This window comes from Meriones unguiculatus, chromosome 16, assembly GCF_030254825.1.
Source record: "Meriones unguiculatus strain TT.TT164.6M chromosome 16, Bangor_MerUng_6.1, whole genome shotgun sequence".
Classification (NCBI taxonomy): Eukaryota; Metazoa; Chordata; class Mammalia; order Rodentia; family Muridae; genus Meriones; species Meriones unguiculatus.
Genome location: NC_083363.1, coordinates 12434312 through 12453638, shown reverse-complemented (window position 1 = coordinate 12453638; position 19327 = coordinate 12434312). Strand labels below are relative to the sequence as shown.

The 19327-nt window shown below is 38.1% G+C and overlaps 1 protein-coding gene across 4 annotated transcripts in view; it reads left to right on the top strand.

The window, feature by feature from the left end:
- The window catches only part of Pcdh15 (protocadherin related 15), a 1462904-nt gene that overhangs the window by 594141 nt on the left and 849436 nt on the right, over positions 1-19327 (top strand). For all 4 annotated transcript variants that reach the window (XM_060369368.1, XM_060369370.1, XM_060369367.1 and 1 more), the window contains exon 3: positions 3421-3468. The gene's annotated coding sequence lies outside the window, so the exon portion shown is untranslated. The remainder of the gene's footprint in view (positions 1-3420; positions 3469-19327) is intronic.

Genomic DNA, 19327 nt, shown 5'->3' with positions numbered 1-19327 from the left:
TTGAATTTTAAAATTGAGGCTAACCTCCAAATAATATAAAATTATGAAAATGATAGTTAAGTCTTGCCATGATTTTCCCTGTTGCTACCTGTGGATGTCTGTTTTAAAAAAAATGATGGTTTATTCTACAGATGTATTTGTGCCTTTAGAAATGGAAGGTGTGTTTTAATGTCAAAGGCAACACAGAAGTGGAGTGCAAATTATCAAATGTTTTTGGTGTAGATCTAAAAAATAAAATTCCGGGGCTGGAGAGACGGCTCAGAGGTTAAGAGCACTGGCTGCTCTTAAAGAGGACCTGAGTTTAATTTCCAGCAACCACATGGTGGACCCCAGCCATCTATAGTGAGACCTGGTGCCCTCTTCTAGGCAGGTTAGGCATACATGCAGGCAGAATACTGTATGCATAATAAATAAATATTAAAAATAAAATAAAATCCCTTTGGTCCTTTGGGAATTTCAATCACTTTACCTGACATCACTAATTTATTTTTTGTCTTTGCTAACAAACAAACAAACAAACAAATAAAACAGAACATGTTTATCTCTCTGTTTATGCTGTTTTGTATCTCAAGTTACTTCTTTCTCGATTTTCCCTGCCTTTGACGCGTTTTACTGTCGGAATCTATCACTCCACAATAGTGCATAACACTTACTTGTTTATGTTCATTGTGTATTTCTCGATACTCATGCTTTCTAGGTGTTAGCCTTACATCTACTATTTTAAAAAATCTATTTACCCACATGTTTCTAGATGTCCTGACAAAGGCTAAATATACCAGCCTGACAACATCCAAGGTACCCCTCAGACGAATGTGTGCTACTAAGGACCATGGAACACTGATAAACAAAAGCACAATGAGTCTGTTGTGGTACACACACTCCAGATCATTTTTTTACAGTAACCCATATATCCAAGCAAAACAAAAGGATTCCATAACTAACAATTGAGAAACGTTCATTTATTGCTCAGCTATTTGCTTGTTTACATCACTTCCTTTAATTGTGTGTTGCACTTAGCACTCACTTATTCTCTGTGCCTTGGCCAGTTGAAGATCTTTGTGTTAATCATCATCTACTGCAAATAGAGTCTATGATGAGGTTTGAGGTATGTATTAATCTATATATCCAATGAAGCATTGTTAGGAATTGGTTTAATATCATATCCCATTGACAGGATAATACTAGTAGGTTCTCACCTTCACCTATGACTTTTCCATGTTCTTGGTCCTGCTAACTGTTCCAGTTCTGGGTTCAGAGCCTTATGTCCAATCTGAAAGTGGTTGGTTACTCTCATGCCACTGAGCCACCATCGCTCCATTGGGCGTATTTTACCAGGCAGGATGTTATTGTACCTCATAGAACTCACAGCTGAGTAAGATTAATGGATACTGTTCCCCCGGGCCCCCAGTAAAGAAACATCTTCATCACACACTCCACTCCCTAAACTCAGGCATAATGAGCTTAAACTTACTTACCTTGTTTCTCTCTCCAAAGTGCTGGGATTTCAGCTGTGTGTTCAACAACCTCAGCTTTGAAAAGGATTTAACAGGCTTCCGTTTGTATTTTCTGTGGAGGTTTTAGGCAAATATTACCACACCTGCCAACTATCTATCTCATTAAAACGCACAAAATGTTTTTAATCTTGAAGTGGAAATATAAGCTCTCACAGGGTGACTGTGTGACGTTAGAAGTCCATTCTTGTCACTGTTGGTAGCTCAGGGGGAAATGAAACAGCAGTGGATCAGAGATGAACATTCAGTTTGACTTTGTGTTCCTGTAATGAGTGGTGTAATAAGAAGAGCAGCAGGTGTATGAACACGCAAGTATCTGATGGGAAATAATTTGAGTGTAAGACTTTAGCATCATCTCAACGTGTGAGGATACAGCTCTCTTCCACTTCATATTCAGCTCCTTCCACAAAGGAGTATCATGAGTTCACAAGTAAATTAATTACAAGAGGTTCATTTGCTGAGTTTTTCTTGTGGAATAATTTCTTGAATGACAATCGTTCTTTTAATGACAGCAATCTCTTCCATTTTTTTTTTTTTTTTCATCTTAAATGTGCTGTATGCCCTATGCAAGACTCTGACTTTCGGGAAAATTCTTTTCTGTCCTCAAACAGGAGATCAGTCTCCACACATCCTCCCTCCAGCATGAGCAACTTTGCTTTCATGTTAACATCAGCAAATATCAGCAAACTGGGTCTGCCCGTTTAATATCATTTTTATATTCTTTCAAAAGTCCCAGTTCTACCGAGGCTATAATTCGATCTACAATGAGAATGAACATGTGATACAATTTGTCCTGTAGAGAGAGAGAGCCAGACTTATTTTTTTCTGACAATTGAGAGATGGAACATGTCGCTGAAATCACTGGAAAATACAAAGACTGATACGAGAGACTTCATCTCTTCTCAATAACATTAACTCATCTTTTTGAGTCATTGCATGGGGGAAACAATTGTACCTTGATTTCTATCCTAGTATTCACAACATTTAAGACTTTGAGTGATTAGGACTTGAGCAGTGTTAGTTGACACTGTGTGTGTGTGTGTGTGTGTGTGTGTGTGTGTGTGTGTGCTTTTGAACACATGAAACAGAGGACTGGAGAAAAGGCTCAGTGCTTAAGAACATGTGCTACTCTTGAAGATGTCACATGTTTGGTTCCCAGGTCCTGTATCAAGCATCTCATAACTGCTTCTAACTCCAGCTCGAGGGGATGTGATGCCTCTGGTCTCTGCTGGCAACTCATTTGTGTGCACACATTTACAGACACACATGCACATACATGTAACAAAAATAATAAATAAAAATCATGAAAAGGTGTGAAAATGTAATAAAGTAATTGACATATCTGTTACTTGAATCAAAATTTATTTCTATTTTTTTCAAGACATTACGGTCTGAAATACATCACCCTTGCATTTTAACAAACCATATTATGTGTGTTTGTAGGAATACGGAATTTTTTTGTAAGTTATTTTATTACTCATGTATGGCTAATATAATATTCAGGCCTACTTACTTCCCAGTCCTAAAAAAAAATATTTTGATAAATATAACCATGGTCAATCATTTCTGGGATTCCTGAAATTTTTGAAAAAAGTTAAATTTCAAATGGAACACGTAGCTGGACCAAAGAGCAAACTGAAAATAAAAACTAAGTGAATGTGATGTTTAAATATAAACAACACCATTTAGTATCTTTCTCTCTCTCTTTTTCTCTCACACACATGCACGAACACACATACACACAAACACACACACACTAAATTTCTGTCTGTAGTATCTGATAGCATAACAAAAATATGTCAACCCCAGAAAAAAAGAGAATTATTTAAGAGTCAGCAGTCTGTCCTTTTATTTCATAGTTCTTCCAGTTTGCAAATGCCTTTGACTCAGTGGTCCCTTCTGTTTACAGGAACTTGCACTGCCATGCCCTGAATGCACCATCAAGCTCTACAAAAAGGTAGGGTTGGCTTTATTTTATGTTTAGGTGAAAATTTCAAACCTCATTCCTTTTTAAATTTAAGCTGTATCTTTGTGTGGTGTGTTGTTAAATATTGGTGATTGCTGTCTGATTATAACGCTGAAAAGCCAGTCAAGAACCATGTCTGCTCCTATTGTTCTTCTCAATATCAGTTGTGCAAAGCAATGTAAAAATGTTTACAAGGCTTTCCAGTGGCATGTCATGTATCTACTGTGTGTATTGTCATCCATCATCGGCCTATCATTTATCCACTGTCAATACTCATCTATGTATCTATCATCTATCTATTCATCCACCAATAATTTAATTACCATCTATCTTTCTATGTACCATTTGTCATTTGTTACATATATGTCATCTCTCTACCATCTAAAAATCATCTATTTATTAATCCATCATTTATCATTGTCTGTCCGTATAATGTGCCTCTCTAACAAGATTATTTTCTTAAAACATTTATCAACTGTCTATCATTATTCTATAATGTGTGTGTATACCTGATATTTGTTTGTCTATCTTCAGTTATCAAAAAAGAAAAGAAAGAAGCTGTATTATGAATTTTTACAGTGCTATGAAAAATAGTCTAAAATCACAGTGTGTGGTGTGTTGAGTCTAAAAGTCATATCTGTAAAGGTCTTAAATCTCAATATTTAATTTTTGCCTGAACTGAGAAAATGTTGACCTTTATGAAAACAAACTTGTATATTCCATTACTCTAAGTTAATGGTATATTTTTGTATATGTTTATATATCATAAGTACAAAAGCTTTAAGATAAAACATTTGGCAGTACACATCCACTAATCTGTGTCTCCTTCCATATTTGGAGAGATTCATTTTGCCACAGTTTTCTGTTTCCTGCTGGAGTACTTGTTAAAAAGAAAAGAAAGGAAAGAGCAAATCTGAAATACCACATTTCAGGCCCCAGTGTTCCAGAAGGTTGAAGGAGAGGAAGGCTTTAGAGAGGTCTTATTGAGGTGATAGGTTTCATTATACATGAAAATTGAATCTAGGCAATTGAGTTTCCCTTTTGCATGGGAAGCCGGTTGCTTCTCTAAATAAATCAAGGAAGAAGCATTGTGGTTCAGTATTTCAGTTGTGCTATTGTGAGCTAGTTCTCAAAAGAACGTTGGGAAAAAAGTAGACATCTGGACAGAAGAATTTAGAATCTTCTCAAGTTTTGAATTTCTCAGCTGTTTCTCTTCTGTTCGCCTGTGGATTTGGAGAGGGAATGAAATTAGACGTGAATGCTTTATGATTCTATCTCTAAATGAATATAGAAACGTTGCCTTCGAAGTTAAATAAAAAATAACTCATTTGCATCATTCCAGTTGTTTTATTTCCTTTAAAATAATGTTCTCTGCTGTTATATATATATTAGGGTTTATTTATCACCAATGCTACCTATGATTTTACAAAATCATATATATATAATATATATGTATATATATATTAAATCCTTTACTTTGTTTAATTTATCATTATATTTACCTCAAAACAATAAAGACTAAATATTCTTTTTATCCTAGAGTTAGTGAATGGCAAAACAGAACAAAAACACCTTTCAGTTAACACACACATATACACACACACACACACAGAGAGAGAGAGAGAGAGAGAGAGAGAGAGAGAGAGAGAGAGAGAGAAGTTAACTAATAATTCCGGACCATGCAAAGCAATGCTTAGAAGCAAAGCTCTCCTCTCTATGGTATTCATTTTAGATCAACAGTTATGAAACTATGCTGATACTGAAATTACTCAGATCTTGAACCTGTTCTGGCCTCTTAGGTCACTGCCACGATATTCAAAAAGGATGGCTTGACAGTCAGCTCAAGACTCAATGTCCATCTTTTAGAAGCTTCCAGCTGTGAGCTCCAATATCACAATTTCCCACTGCTTGAATGGTGTAGTGGAATGGGCAATCCACAGACGTGCAATAAAAGGTACAGGGAAAATGCTCAGCACTGAGTGCTGGCTTTCAGGAGAAGAATGAGAAGCCATGGACACACACAAGCTGAAGGCAGTTCCTGTCTTTGCTCTGCCTTATCAGGATAAGAAAGGATGCACTCTGCTTATTTTTATTGTTCATTCTAATAACCTACTGTATCTATTTTTATGTGTGTCCCATATTTAAAAGATAAAGGGATGAAATTCTGTTTTCTTATCTGCATATTTATTCCTGATTCTGCTGTCAGAGTGATGAATATGTATAGATAGGCCAATGCAGGATAGTTACAGAATGATTGAGACAAGAAAGTGCCTAGTATTCTCAGTAGCCAGTAAATGCAAAAGAAATTTGTTGGCTCCATTTGGTATTCTGTTCTTTTAATCAGTGCTTGGAAGAGATACTTTCAGAACTTTTTAGAATACTGAAAATTTCTTACTTCTTACCAGCAAGCCCAAAGGACATTAGCCATACACAAAAACTGCCTCTACTGGCTGTTTTCATTTCTATGAATTTTTAAAATAACATCTTGCTATATTGTTTGCCTCATTTAGGTATGATTTTTTTTATTTTCTTTGTGGAATTTGGTTTCTAGTTGTCCATTCCTTGTCTGGGTTTTATCACATGAATTAAGTTCACTAAATCACTGCTTTTATTATAAAGTGCAACATAAATAATTCAAGGGCAGTTATATAAATTTTAGAATAGTTTTAGGTATTTTTTAGGTCAATAAAAATATCTCTTGATTAAGTATTTTATTTTACATTTTCTTAAACTCTTTGCTTTTAAGTATAGCTTACCAATATTACCTTCAAATTGGCTCAAGTTGCTCAAAAAATTGACTTCTCTGTTCAGCTCTATTTACCTCAACCATCATGTGAGGCTTGCAGAATCATGAAGTGAAGTCTTCTTTTTAGGGCAGCATGGCCAATCTGAACTTTGCCCCACACTTGCCGTATATGCCCCATAAATGTATTATGAATTTCCTGTGAGTCCCTACTTGTGAATGCCCTTTATTTTCCTTTAACAATGTGGTGTGTTACCCTACCCTCTACTGCTTAGTATCAACTTTCTGGTAAGGGGGACCATGTCTCTGTGAAAGGAAGACAAACTCAAAATTATCTGAATCCAAATTTTGTGAGTATCGTGTGCTCAGTAGACGTGGCTGCCAAGCCATTCATAGATAATTTACTAGAGGAATGCTATATGAGCAGAAAGCTAAGTATTGAATGCTCTACAAGCATCTTCCAGGGTCAGTATATGATGCTGTCAGGAGAGAGTGTTCTGTGACAGGGAACAACAGAACCTCTGATGTATGGTTTTCAAACAGTTGTTGAAGGGATATTAGACTCTGGAGGAATTCTACCCCAATTAGGTCCCAAACAATCAAGACAGAGACCTTTTAGAATTAAAAAACATTATAAAGCACCATAACGGGGCAGATATCAACTCTCTAATCTATTTTGCTATTCCCCGGCTATACACCCTAAATTACTTGCCATACTTCTGCCTGAGCTGCTTCTGGTCCATCTGGCCACATGTTTATGGTCCTTACTGCCCCATGGCAACTTCTTTGTCTTCAGCTTCCTCTCCTGCTTCTCCTCCTCCTCATGGTCCCCATCTGACCCTAGGCTTGGGAAGCTAAGCTTAGCCTACTTCTCTTCTGACCAGTAACAGTCTTCTAGCTAGTTTATTAACCAACCAATTTTAAATTGTGGAGCAAGGTTTAAACAACATTATTTGTACCTGAGAATGTGCTAGTCTGGGTGGCAACCAGATCTTGGGTGCCAGTATTTCGCATTTGAATGCATAACAGTAGACCAACCCCCAGAGCAAAGGGTTTGCTTCTCCATGAAATCCCTTGTCAGAAGTTACCTAGAGCTCTCTTGATATCACTGTCTTTCCATCATATTTTGACATTATAAATAAGGGTGATTGCATTTACACTCTTAAGGAGATGTTTACCTATAATTTTATATAATGAAAAAATACAACCTTCAAAACTTAACTGTATTTTCATTAATGATCTTGTGCTTTCAAAAAGAAATTTATGCATGTACATTTGCACACACACACGCACAGAGAATCAACTAATAACTGCCCAAGTCCTAGTCACTCAATGTCTTAAATCATTGTTGTGAATACTAGGATAGAAATCAAGGTACAGTTGTCTCCCTCATACAATGACTCAAAGATCAATTACATCATGCCTGAAAGACTTTACCACAACATCTATTAAGTAGTAAATTCTATTACAACCAGTGGCTGTTAAATTTCTCCTTTTGTGTACTTGTTTTTGGACCTTCTAATTTTTATGAAGTCTCGGTAGTTTTCTGTCCTCATATTGACTACTTAGAAAAGAATCCCAGATGTCCCTTAATGAACGAATGGATGCAGAAATTGTGGTACATTTACACAATAGAATACTACTCAGAAATTAAAAACAGGGAAATTATGAAATTTGCAGGCAAATGGTGGGAACTAGAAAAAATCACCCTGAGTGAAGTATCCCAGAAGCAGAAAGACACACAGACTATATACTCACTTATAAATGGATATTAGACCTATAATATAGGATAAACATACTAAAATATGTACACCTAAAGAACAAAGCAAGAAGGAGGACCCTGGGTAAGATGATCAATCCTTACTCAAAAAAGCAAACAGGATAGACATCAGAAGTGGGAGACAACAGGGAACATTACAGGAGACTATCACAAAAGGCATCTGAAAGACTTTACTGATCAGGGTATCAAAGAGCAATGCTGAAACTCATAGCCAAACTTTGGGCTGAGTGCAGGAAATCTTAGGAAAGCAGGGGAAGATAGAAAGGCCTGACGGGAACAGGAGCACCACAAGGAGAGCAACACAACCAAAATATCTGTGCCCCGGGGTCTTTTCTGAGACTGATGATCCAACCAAGGACCATTCATGGAGATAACCTAGAACCCCTGCTCAGATGTAGCTCTTGGCAGTTCAGTGTCCAAGCGGGTTTCCTAGTAATGGGAACAGGAACTGTCTCTGACATGAAGTCAGTGGCTGGCTCTTTGATCACCTCCCCCTGAGAGAGGAACAGCCTTACCTGGCCACAGAGGGAGACAATGCAGCCACTTCTGATGAGACCTGATAAGCTAGGGTCAGAGGGAAGGGGAAGAGGACCTCCCTATCAGTGTACTGGGAGAGGGGCATGGGAGGGAATGAGGGAGGGAGCTACAGCTGGGATACAAAGTGAATAAACTGTAATTAATGAAAAACTAAATAATTAAAAAAGAAAAGTAAAGAATGTTTTACTTTCTATGTCTTTGTCCAGTCAATGTTTGTCTATGGTGATTTTTAAGCTGACTCCTCCACCCCCTGCAGATGGCTGTCTAATCTACTCCAGGGTTTAATGATATTGACCATTCTGGGTTTATATAATTCTTGTTTCTTTTGCTGTTTTTTTTTTTTTTTTCCACTTCCTACCTTATGCATTTCTTTGCCATTAACATTTACAATTCCAGGAAGAGATGGCTTTCATAATGCTTCTCATTAAGTTTCTCTGGAAATTCAATTTTTAAAATGTGATCTTTATTTTTTTTTAAATGAGGTAAATCTTCTTTTATAATTTGTTCACTCCCAATTTATCTTTTTTTTTTCTTTCTTTCTTTAGATCTCCCTCATCCATAGTGGGATGTTCCAGATCCATTTATTTCCATAGCATTAGTTTTCTCTTATATACTGGTTTGTTCTCTTCCTCTTTCTTTTTATTTCTGGGGTGTTTTGTGTGCAATCTTTTCCATATTGTATTTCCTGCACCCCTTTTCAATGCCATTTCCTGGAGCTTTGAATTCTCCCATGTTTCCTCTCTGATCACACTATCTCTTTTGATGTTACATATTGTCCCAAGTAAATCACAGTAGCTTGTTGATAAAATTAAACCTTAGAGCTGCAGGGAACTTGAAAAATTATATATATATATATATATATACACATATAGATAAGCCACTCTAATTATTTAACTAGCTAACTGAAAGGGTTTCAGTCTCAGATTAAACACAGTTCAGTCTTTCATTGACCCCTTCAGCTGGCTTATCTTATCCCCCACCCCCCAAAAAAAGATGTGCCTATCTACATTGGGTAAAGGAATATGATAGTTTAATATGACATGCCTAAAACCCCAAAATACAATAGAGGGTGTGTGGCATTAGGCCTTGCTCCCATTACCTTCTCTTTCATGGGATATGACTTTGCTTGTGCCAATGGCCCATGCCATCCACAGGGAGAGAGCCTGCTTTTCCATATTGGTTAGGGTACAATACTCTCCCACACTGCAACGATGTTCCCCTGGCTGTGACGTATGCATGGGGCATGTGTTATCACCTTCATATTCACCTGCCTCTGCCACAAAGACCTGTTCTCATTCACTCATTAGCTGTAGTCTCAGCTACAATAATGTCCAAAAAAAAATGTAAGGACCCCAAAACTACTAGAAAAAGGTTAAAGATTAGAGTGATGCTGTTCTTGACAGTAACAAACTTGAGTGCAGTGAGCCTTCTGCGAAGTCTCAGATCCAGATGAGCTGTAAGACCAAAAGCCCTGCCCACTGCTGGCGTCACCTTCATTTGTCTCCCTTCTCAGAATGTTTGCATGCATGACTCTTCCTCACCCTGATTTTTCTCAGCACACATGTTGTAGGCTGAGAAACACCAAGCTTCTGCTTGGTCCCTGTTCACAGTCCCAGGTCGCAGCTCTTACAGTCTTAAGCAAACTGCTGGATCTGAAGCCTACAGGCTCACTTTCATTTCTGCAAGTTGTATGGAAGCCAGAACATTCTCGTGACCCAGCTCAAATACAACTGATTCTCAGGCCCAGATGCCTTATTCCTTACAGGCTAAAATTTGTTCCTGCTCCTGAGAGTGAGCATTACTTTTGCAACGAATGCATCCCAATGTTTTCCAGGCAACCTGATGGTCTAAGTGGACTAGGAAAACGGTCCAGTAACCAGTGGCATGTAAGAAGCTTATAATTTTCAATTACCCGTGAATCTTCTGGTGTTAGGGGTGTATTTCTCTATATTGTGATGTGTGGATGTCAAGCTGACTACATCCTTCAATCGCTTTCGACCGACAGTGTTTCTCCCTCCTTACCTCCTTCATCCTTTTCATAGGAGGCGTTGTTTCACAGTATATATATATATATATATATATATATATATATATATATAATTTTCATATATATATATGAAAATTAGGTTGTGTTTTACTCAGGTTAGATTTTTTTTCAGAGATACAGAACAACTGTAGGTGCAGATAACTTGAGCTAGTGTTGTAAAGTAGTGTTGAGAAGTGGACAGGCGTGTTAGGCTAGCCACAGCATGCTAAATAATGACAGAAGTGTACAGATATTTGCTGGTTAACCCCAAAGGCATCGGTCAGGGTGGGCTGCCTCCTTCCTATCCCAGAGTCTCCTTGAATACTCTCATCTTCCTTAAACCGAGAACCTCTAACAGTCAGATATACCATATCATTCATCTAATGTACGTTTTTTCCCCAATGAGCGAGGTACAACACAAAGCCCAACACTTCCCTCCAACCTTCTTTCCATCTTTATATTCATCAGTGAGATTCCATGTAGCGTTCACTTCACTGCTGTCATTCACAGATTTTTGTGTTATTATACAACCCATTAAATTGTCTATATTTTTAACACATGTGCTTTGCTCATGTTGTGATTTTAGCTACCCACCTAAATATTTAGCACCGTGACATACTTATTTTTTTTCTTCTTTTGTTTATTAGTTACATTTTATTAACTCTGTATCCCAGCTGTATCCCGCTCCCTCATTCCCTCCCAATCCCACCCTCCCTCCCTCATCTCCTCCCTGCCCTTTTCCAAGTCCACTGATTGGGGAGGACCTCCTCCCCTTTCATCTGACCCTGTTTTATCAGGTATCTTCAGGACTGGCTGCAAATAGTTCTAGAGTATTTCCAGCATGCTACTAACTCTACCATGCTATTTAAGTATATTCAGCAATGAGATGATTCCTTTCTTGTGTTGCACTTGTTCAAAGTTTTATCGTGTTTCAGACTCACTTGCTCATAGGCAGTGAAGTTTTAACTTTGAAATTCTTTACAAATGGATAATTATAATTGATATTTATATTTTCAATGTGGGTTCTTACTGCCTAGCCTCGAGTCTGCTTTCAATGCTGAGTGTACTGTTGAATATATGAGCCTTTGTTTGATTATATATATATATATATATATATATATATATATATATATATATTCTCTCAGTCAAAAGAGTTTTAGAAAGATGATTTCTTTTACAAGGAACTATTCCATTTTTATCAGTCATTTAATAAAGACATAAACATCGTATGAACTTTGCACAATGAGTTTCATTTCAAAACACTGAGTGCTTTGTACCTTGAGTAAACTATGCTCTGCCTTCCCTGTAGAAGTGCCTTGAAAACTTTGGACGTTCATCTTCTTAGTAAGTAGGACATCATTCAATATCATTTTCTATTATAAATACAGTAAGGAGAGTGAAGAGATGGCTCGGTGGCTAGGAACACCTGCTACTCTTGCAGAGAACCCGAGTTTGATTTCCAGTACTCACATCACTTGCCACTTCAGTTCCTGTGGATGCAATGCCCTCTTCTGGCCTCTGTGAGCATCTGTATATACATGGAGCACACACACACACACACACACACACACACACACACAGAAAAAGTAAATAAATAAAATCTTTAAAACTCATAAGTATTCACTCAGTGCATTTACAGCACTGAAACATTTTCTAATCTAATTTGACTCATTTGCCTCCTGAAATTATCAGAGCAATTTTCTATGTCCATTCATGATGATAGGTAATGAACAAATTTAGAATTCTCTTTTATTCAATCATCATTATTTTTAACAGTAACCCGAATACAAACGGTGTGCAGTGATCTATTATTCGTAAATCAGATTAACCACCGTGCTGGTTAGTTTTTCTCAACTTGACCCAAACCTAGATATGCCTAGGAAAAGAGAGTCACAGTTCAGAAATTGTCTCCACTAGACTGGCTTTGAAAGGGCCTGTGTGGTATTTTCCTGATTGTTGATATGGGAAAGCTGATTCATGATACTATGGGTGGTCCCACCCCTGGCAGATGGGCCTGGGCTGTATATATAAGGTTACTAAGCAAGAGCAAGCCGTGTGAAGGAACATAGCAAGCAGCACTCCTCCTTGCTCCTCTGCTTTGGTTCCTGCCTCCATGCTCTTGGCACCCTTGCCTTGGCTTCCTTTGATAGTGGTGTATAACTTGTAAGATGAAATAAATCCTTCCCTCCCCAATTTGTTTGAGGTAATGGTGGTTTATTACAGAAATAGAAACCCTGACTGGGACACTCGCCACCCTAAAGAATTCCACACAAGCAGGCATGTGTTGTTCTCCACACACGTATGAAGAAACCACGCTTAGGCCTGGGCAGGATAACTGTTGCTGCACAGACATCTGTCTACATCAAGGATCATTACTCTTCAATTTTATTTTACTGACAATTAACTGTTGTAATAGTAAAAATATGGGAGGTATCAAATTTTGAGAGTCATCAATTCTTCAACGAATCAGGTCACTGGTGCATGTTACTCATAACTGGAGCATTTTCCAGTATGGATTTATGCTAATATACAGGGCTCCGTGAAGTAAATCATCACTAGTAACACAGCTTGTAAACTCATCTCATGGAACATTTAACAAGACGGTCCATGTTGGAATTGTACCTCAAGATGCAATTAAAAAGATTCAAATCAGTATAATAATCAAAGAAAATGAGGTTATCAGTTTGAGAGCTGGGTGGATGGAAGGGGTTGGAGAGAAGGGGACATGGGGGCTCTGGAGGGAAAAAGGTAAGGAGAGAAGTGATGTAATAATATTTTAATTAAGAACATAAAACTAATGAATACAAATATAAAACTAATTCTAGTCAGACTAGAATATGAGTGGTATTATTTCCAAATCACACATATTCAGAATGTGAGAGCAATCCCTTAAGATTCAGTGATAAACTGAGCCTAGGGTTTTCTAGAAAGAACTGAAGAAGCGTTTAACTAATCCAGGCAGGTATGTGATGAAAACACCAACCTGAGAAGATCTTTAGCACCATCAAGGGAAGCAGCTTAGATCCATCTGCAGAGTCCATGGAGCAGCTGTTGATATGTCCAGGTTAGTCAAGTGACTTTGTTGGTTTCTTAAAACCATCAGATACAGCTCACCTCATGGAAGAGAAGAAACCATTCAACGTGAGCGATCAAATGCAGGGACTTTACCCATCAGGCTCAGAACTTTAGCAGAATTGGATCTAGTCCAGAATTGTAAATGAAACTCCCTGCAAATTGACTTTTTTGTTTGGCTCACTCCCATGAAAACAGGAAGCACTCCTGGCTAGCTCTTCCCCCATACAGTCTCCTTCCACAGGATCTTGGGAATTTTGCTAACAGTCCTGACATTCTAAAATAGCACGTGGGAAGCGAAGTGCAGCATGGTTTTAAATAGAAATTGTTTCATTCTTTAAAAGACTTATTTTTATTTAGCTGTGTAGCTATATGTACATATGTTCAGGTGCCTTCAGAGACCACAAAAGGGTGTTCGATACCCAGGTGCTGGCATTATAGACTTTTTTGAGCAGCCCAATATGGGCACTTGGAACCGTTGCCCAAGACCTTGCAAGAACAGCATCTGTTTTCAACTGCTAAGCCATCTTTCCGTCTTCAAAATAGATCAGACATTTAAGAGTCATACTCGTGAGGAGCGTAAATTTATGACTTTTTTTGACTTTTTATTTTGAGTGTGTTTGTTTCTGTGTGGGCATCAGGGTGGGTTCCTCTGTGCCAAGCCTGAAGTGCAGACTGAAAGGACAACTACCAGGAGTCCGTTCTCACCTCCCACCTTGTTGAGGCTCCTCTTCTTGTTTGGGCTACAGCACAGCTTACTCCAGCATAAATGTAGGCTGTGTCCTGTCTCTACATCCCATCTGCTTGGAGGAGTTCTATGATTACATCCGTATCTAGACTTTTGCCTGAGTGCTTAGGATAAAACCCAGGTGATCAAGTTTATATTGCTAGTACTGTAATCAGAGGAGACATCTTCTTGGCCCCTATATTATCAAGTTAAATATATAAATTAAAATCACATACTGGTGTGCACACAGCATATATAATTTACAGACAATAAATTTTTATTACTTTAAAATGTTGACAGGTTCATATTGTCCGTGAAGAGCTGCTTTAGCAAAGTAAGGAGAATAAGGAAGGAAACATTGCATCTGCAATACTTAGATCCACTCAAGATACATGGGTCACTGCCATAAATAACCCAAATTATCTAACAACCTTTGAGAGTCTTTTCGGGTATAGAAGTCTAGAAACAGGAGTTAGATATTTTTCTTAAGTCAAATACTACTTATTGAGAAAAGTCTTAGTTTCTTCAGCTTAAAAAAATTGTATCCATGATGAAAAATGTTTCATTAAAAAAATGTATATGAGCATAGTCTCCTTCTGTGAAGGTACAGACACTGGGTCGCTCTTCTTGTTGACTTTTTCATTTACAACATTCATATCAATTCCATTTAGCTCTCACAGCATTGACCCGCCCGGTAATCACGATATCAAAGATAGAACTACATAATGTGTGTCACTGAACTGCAATTTGAATGTGATTTTACATTAAATTTAACTAGAGGGGAGGAATGAAAGGAGAGAGAAGGCTGTTTATTGGTCTGTATGTGTTCATTTGCTGACTGTGTTTATGCAAAGTGATTCATCTCCTTCCAGCCTACAAAGACTATGTTTAAGACACTCCCAACTACATAATAATGGATATATTACTGAAGTTGCCAAGGGGAAAACACAAAAACTCTCATCTTATCAACGGCGTATTGTCATTTGTTGAGTTATACTTCTTGTCCATAGGAACTGATTCATCTGGAGGAGAAACACTTAGATTCTTTTTTTTTCTAGCCTCTCTCTCCAGGACCCTTTTTCCAAATAGGTCATGTGGAATAGTGAAGGGCCAAATGGGCATTGAGAAAGAACTTGGCATTCACGTTAAGGTGACATATACGGCAAACACAAACACAAAGGAGGTTCATGGCAGTCTGTAATTACGTTCACATCATGTTATTGGTCTGTGAATTAATTTGTGTGAGAGACCCTGGAATGAACTTTTCTATTATTTCTCTTGTTTTTTTTCCAGAGTTCATTTTCTTCTTCACAGTTCTGTTTTCATCTTGCTTCAATCTGCTTGCTATTAAAACTCATAACAATATCCCAAACCTTTGTGTTCTCCCTGTGCTGCACAGTGAGTGAGCAAGTTGGTCCCTTGCCAGCATCAATGGATTCTTCTGCAATGGCTTAGATGAAGTAGTGTTAAGTTGTGGTAAGCTTTCTCTGTCTTTTCTTTTTTTTTCTTTTAAACAAGCCTATTTTATTCACGTCTTTATTTTTTAAATAAGCTTTGTAAAGTTCTTCAAAATGGTCAGTATTGGGATTTTAGTGACATCAGAGTAAGCAATCAAACCCAAACAATTTGCTTTACCCCTTCTTGAAAGTCCCCTCCAAATATGTTCTTTTCTAGATAAATAATAGCTTCTAGTTTAGCAATTTTGCTGCTGTGAGCCCACCAACCAATCACATCTTTGTGTTATCAATGTAACTACTTAATTTTATTGATTATTCTTTTATTTATTATATCAATAATAATTGTCTGTAAAGCTTTGAATGAAATAATCAATGTATGCTTTTAAAGAGTTGATCTTCTGAGGAAGAGAATCAACAAACTATATATAGTTATTAGAGCTATTAGGGCTAATAAGTAAAGCAAACAGAATAATTATATGTAAAACTGAATAAGCAATCTTTCATTTTAAACCAAACATAATTGAACCATGGATCATTTTGCTATACTTAAGAACAATGCAATAAAAAGTGGTAAAATAACTCAATTTATATGCAAATAATAGGATTTGGCTTTCACCCTCAGATCAACAGAGTCCTATTTATTTTAACGTTACTGTACAATGGGAAAACCGTTACGTTCAAGAAAGTGAAAATACTTAGATTAACTATGTCCTTGCATCTCTGCGAGTCTACAAACTCATTAAAGCTCAACTATCTCTCCAAATTGTATGACATGTGAAGGGGTGAAGCCCAGGCCTGACACTGACTTAAGCTGTGGAAGAGCTTGTATTGTCAGACTCTGGCCTTTAGGGATTGGCTATGTTTGAGAACTTTCTGACAGACACCATGAATGTGCAAAAGTAGAATGAGTACTATGCAGTATTCATGTTGGTTTTGGCTTTTCTCATCCAAAACTCTAAGGTAAAAAATGGATTAGTGTGTTTACTTAGAATTTGTTTTTTTTTCTTCTATTGTTTTATCTATTGATAAAAACAATAGGAGAAAAAATAGATTGAGTTTACAATCAAAATGGTGACACTGAGCTGTTTGCTTACCTTCCATTTAAATTGCTTAATAGTGTGTACTTGAGCATATTTTGGATATATGCCTAGGAGTGTTATAGCTGGATCTTGAGGAAGCACTATTCCTAATTGTCTGAGAAAGCTCCAGATCGATTTCCAAAGTGGTTGTACAAGTTTACATTCCCACCAGCAATGGAGGAGGGTTCCCCTTTCTCCATATCCTCTCCAGCATGTGTTGTCACTTAGCCATTCTGATATGTGTAAGGTGAAATCTCAGGGTCGTTTTGACTTGCATTTCCCTGATGACTAAGGATGTTGAGCATTTCTTTAAGTGTTTCTCTGTCATCTGATATTCCTTTACAGAGAATTCTCTGTTTACCTCTGTACCCCATTTTTTAACTGGATTATTTGTTCAACCATGTTCGTAGCAGCTTTATTCATAATACCTAGAACCTGGAAACAACCCAGATATCCCTCAATGGAGGAATCAATACAGAAATTGTGGTACATTTACACAATGGAATACTACTCAGCAATTAAAAACAAGGAAACCATGAAATTTGTAGGTAAATGGTGGGAACTAGAATATATCATCCTGAGTGAGGTGACCCAGAAGCAGAAAGACACATATGGTATATATTCATTTACAAGTGGATACTAGACCTACAATATAGGATAAACATACTAAAATCTGTACACCCAAAGAAGCTAAGCAAGAAGGAGGTCCCTGGGTAAGATAATCAATCCTCACTCAGAAAGAAATATGGTATGGACATTGGAAGAAGGAGAAAACAGGAATCAGGACAGGAGCCTACCACAGAGGGCCTCTGAAAGAATCTAACTAGCAGTGTATCAAAGCAAATGCTGAGGCTCTTAACCAAACTTTGGGCAAAGTGCAGGAAATCCTATGAATGAGGGGGAGATAGTGGGACCTGGAGAGGATAGGAGCTCCAAAAGGAGAGCAACAGAACCAAAATATCTGGGTACAGGGGTCTTTTCTCATACTGTACTGCAACCAAGGAACTTGCATGGATATAACCTAGAATCCTTGGTCAGATGTAGCCCGTGACAGTTCAATATTCAATCGGGTTTCCTAGTAAGGGGAACAGGGACTGTCTCTGACATGAATTCAGTGGCAGGCTCTTTGACTGTCCCCCCAGAGGGGGTGCAGCCTACAGAGGAAGACAATGCAGCCAGTCCTGATGAGAACTGATAAGCTAGGGTCAGATGGATGGGAAGGAGGACCTCCTCTATCAGTGGACTTGGGAAGGGATTGGGAGGAGATGAGGGAGGGAAGGTGGGATTGGAAGAGAATGAGGGAGGAGGCTACAACTGGGATACAAAGTGAATAAACTGTGATTAATATATAAAAATAAAAAAATAATTATAAATTGCTTAATATTCTAAGGCAGGTATAGATATAACACACAGACATGCTTTTTAAAAATCTAATTTATTTTATTGGGATTACTTTTATCTAATAAGTATATCTACCCAATCTCTTCCAATACCCCAACACCAGATAGGAGAAAAAGAAGGTTAGTGGGACTCTTAGCTAGGTCTCATAGCTACAGTTTGCTAGATAGGGTCGTTGGGTTTCTTGGGGCAAGTCCAATCTTTGTTTCAGAATATCTCTGGCTTCTCGTTGTCAAACTGCATCAACAGCAATGAGGAGAAGCAAAGGAGCATCAGCTTTCTTCCTCCTTGGATCTCACTCCCCTCCTTAGGCTCTGGCATTTATTCTCTCTTAGAATCCCCAGAATTAAACTATCTGCAGTTGGCAAAGATCATGCCCTTCCTGGAGCCTGAAGGAGTCAAATACCCTACTTCTGTAGACAATCTAAAGCAGCCCCTTATCCCACACCTGGAATTAAGACAAAAATGTTTACATAACATAACTGAGTTTTTAAACACACCAATACTTCCACCACACACACACACACACACACACACACACACACACGTATATAATTTTTCACTCCCTTAGAATAGGATAAGAGCCTGCCATAGAGGACCTCTGAAAGACTCTACCCAACAGTGTATCAGAGAAGATGCTGAGACTCATAACTAAAACTTTGGACAGAGTACAGGGAACCATATGAAAGAATGGGGAGATAGTAACACCTGGAGGGGACAAGAGCAGCACAAGGACCAAATATATCTGGGAACAAGGGTCTTTTCTGAGACTCATTCTCCAACCGCAGACCATGCATGAGAACCCCTGTTCAGACGTAGCCCATGGCAGCTCAGTACCCAAGTGGGAATCCTAGTAAGGGGAACAGGGACTGTATCTGACAAGAAGTCAGTGGCTGGCTCTTTGACACCCCTCCCCAGGGAGAAGCAGCCTTGCTAGGCCACAGAGGAGGACTTTGCAGCCAGTCCTGATGAGACCTGATAAACTAGGGTCAGATGGAAGGGGAGGAGGACCTCTCCTATCAGTGGACTTA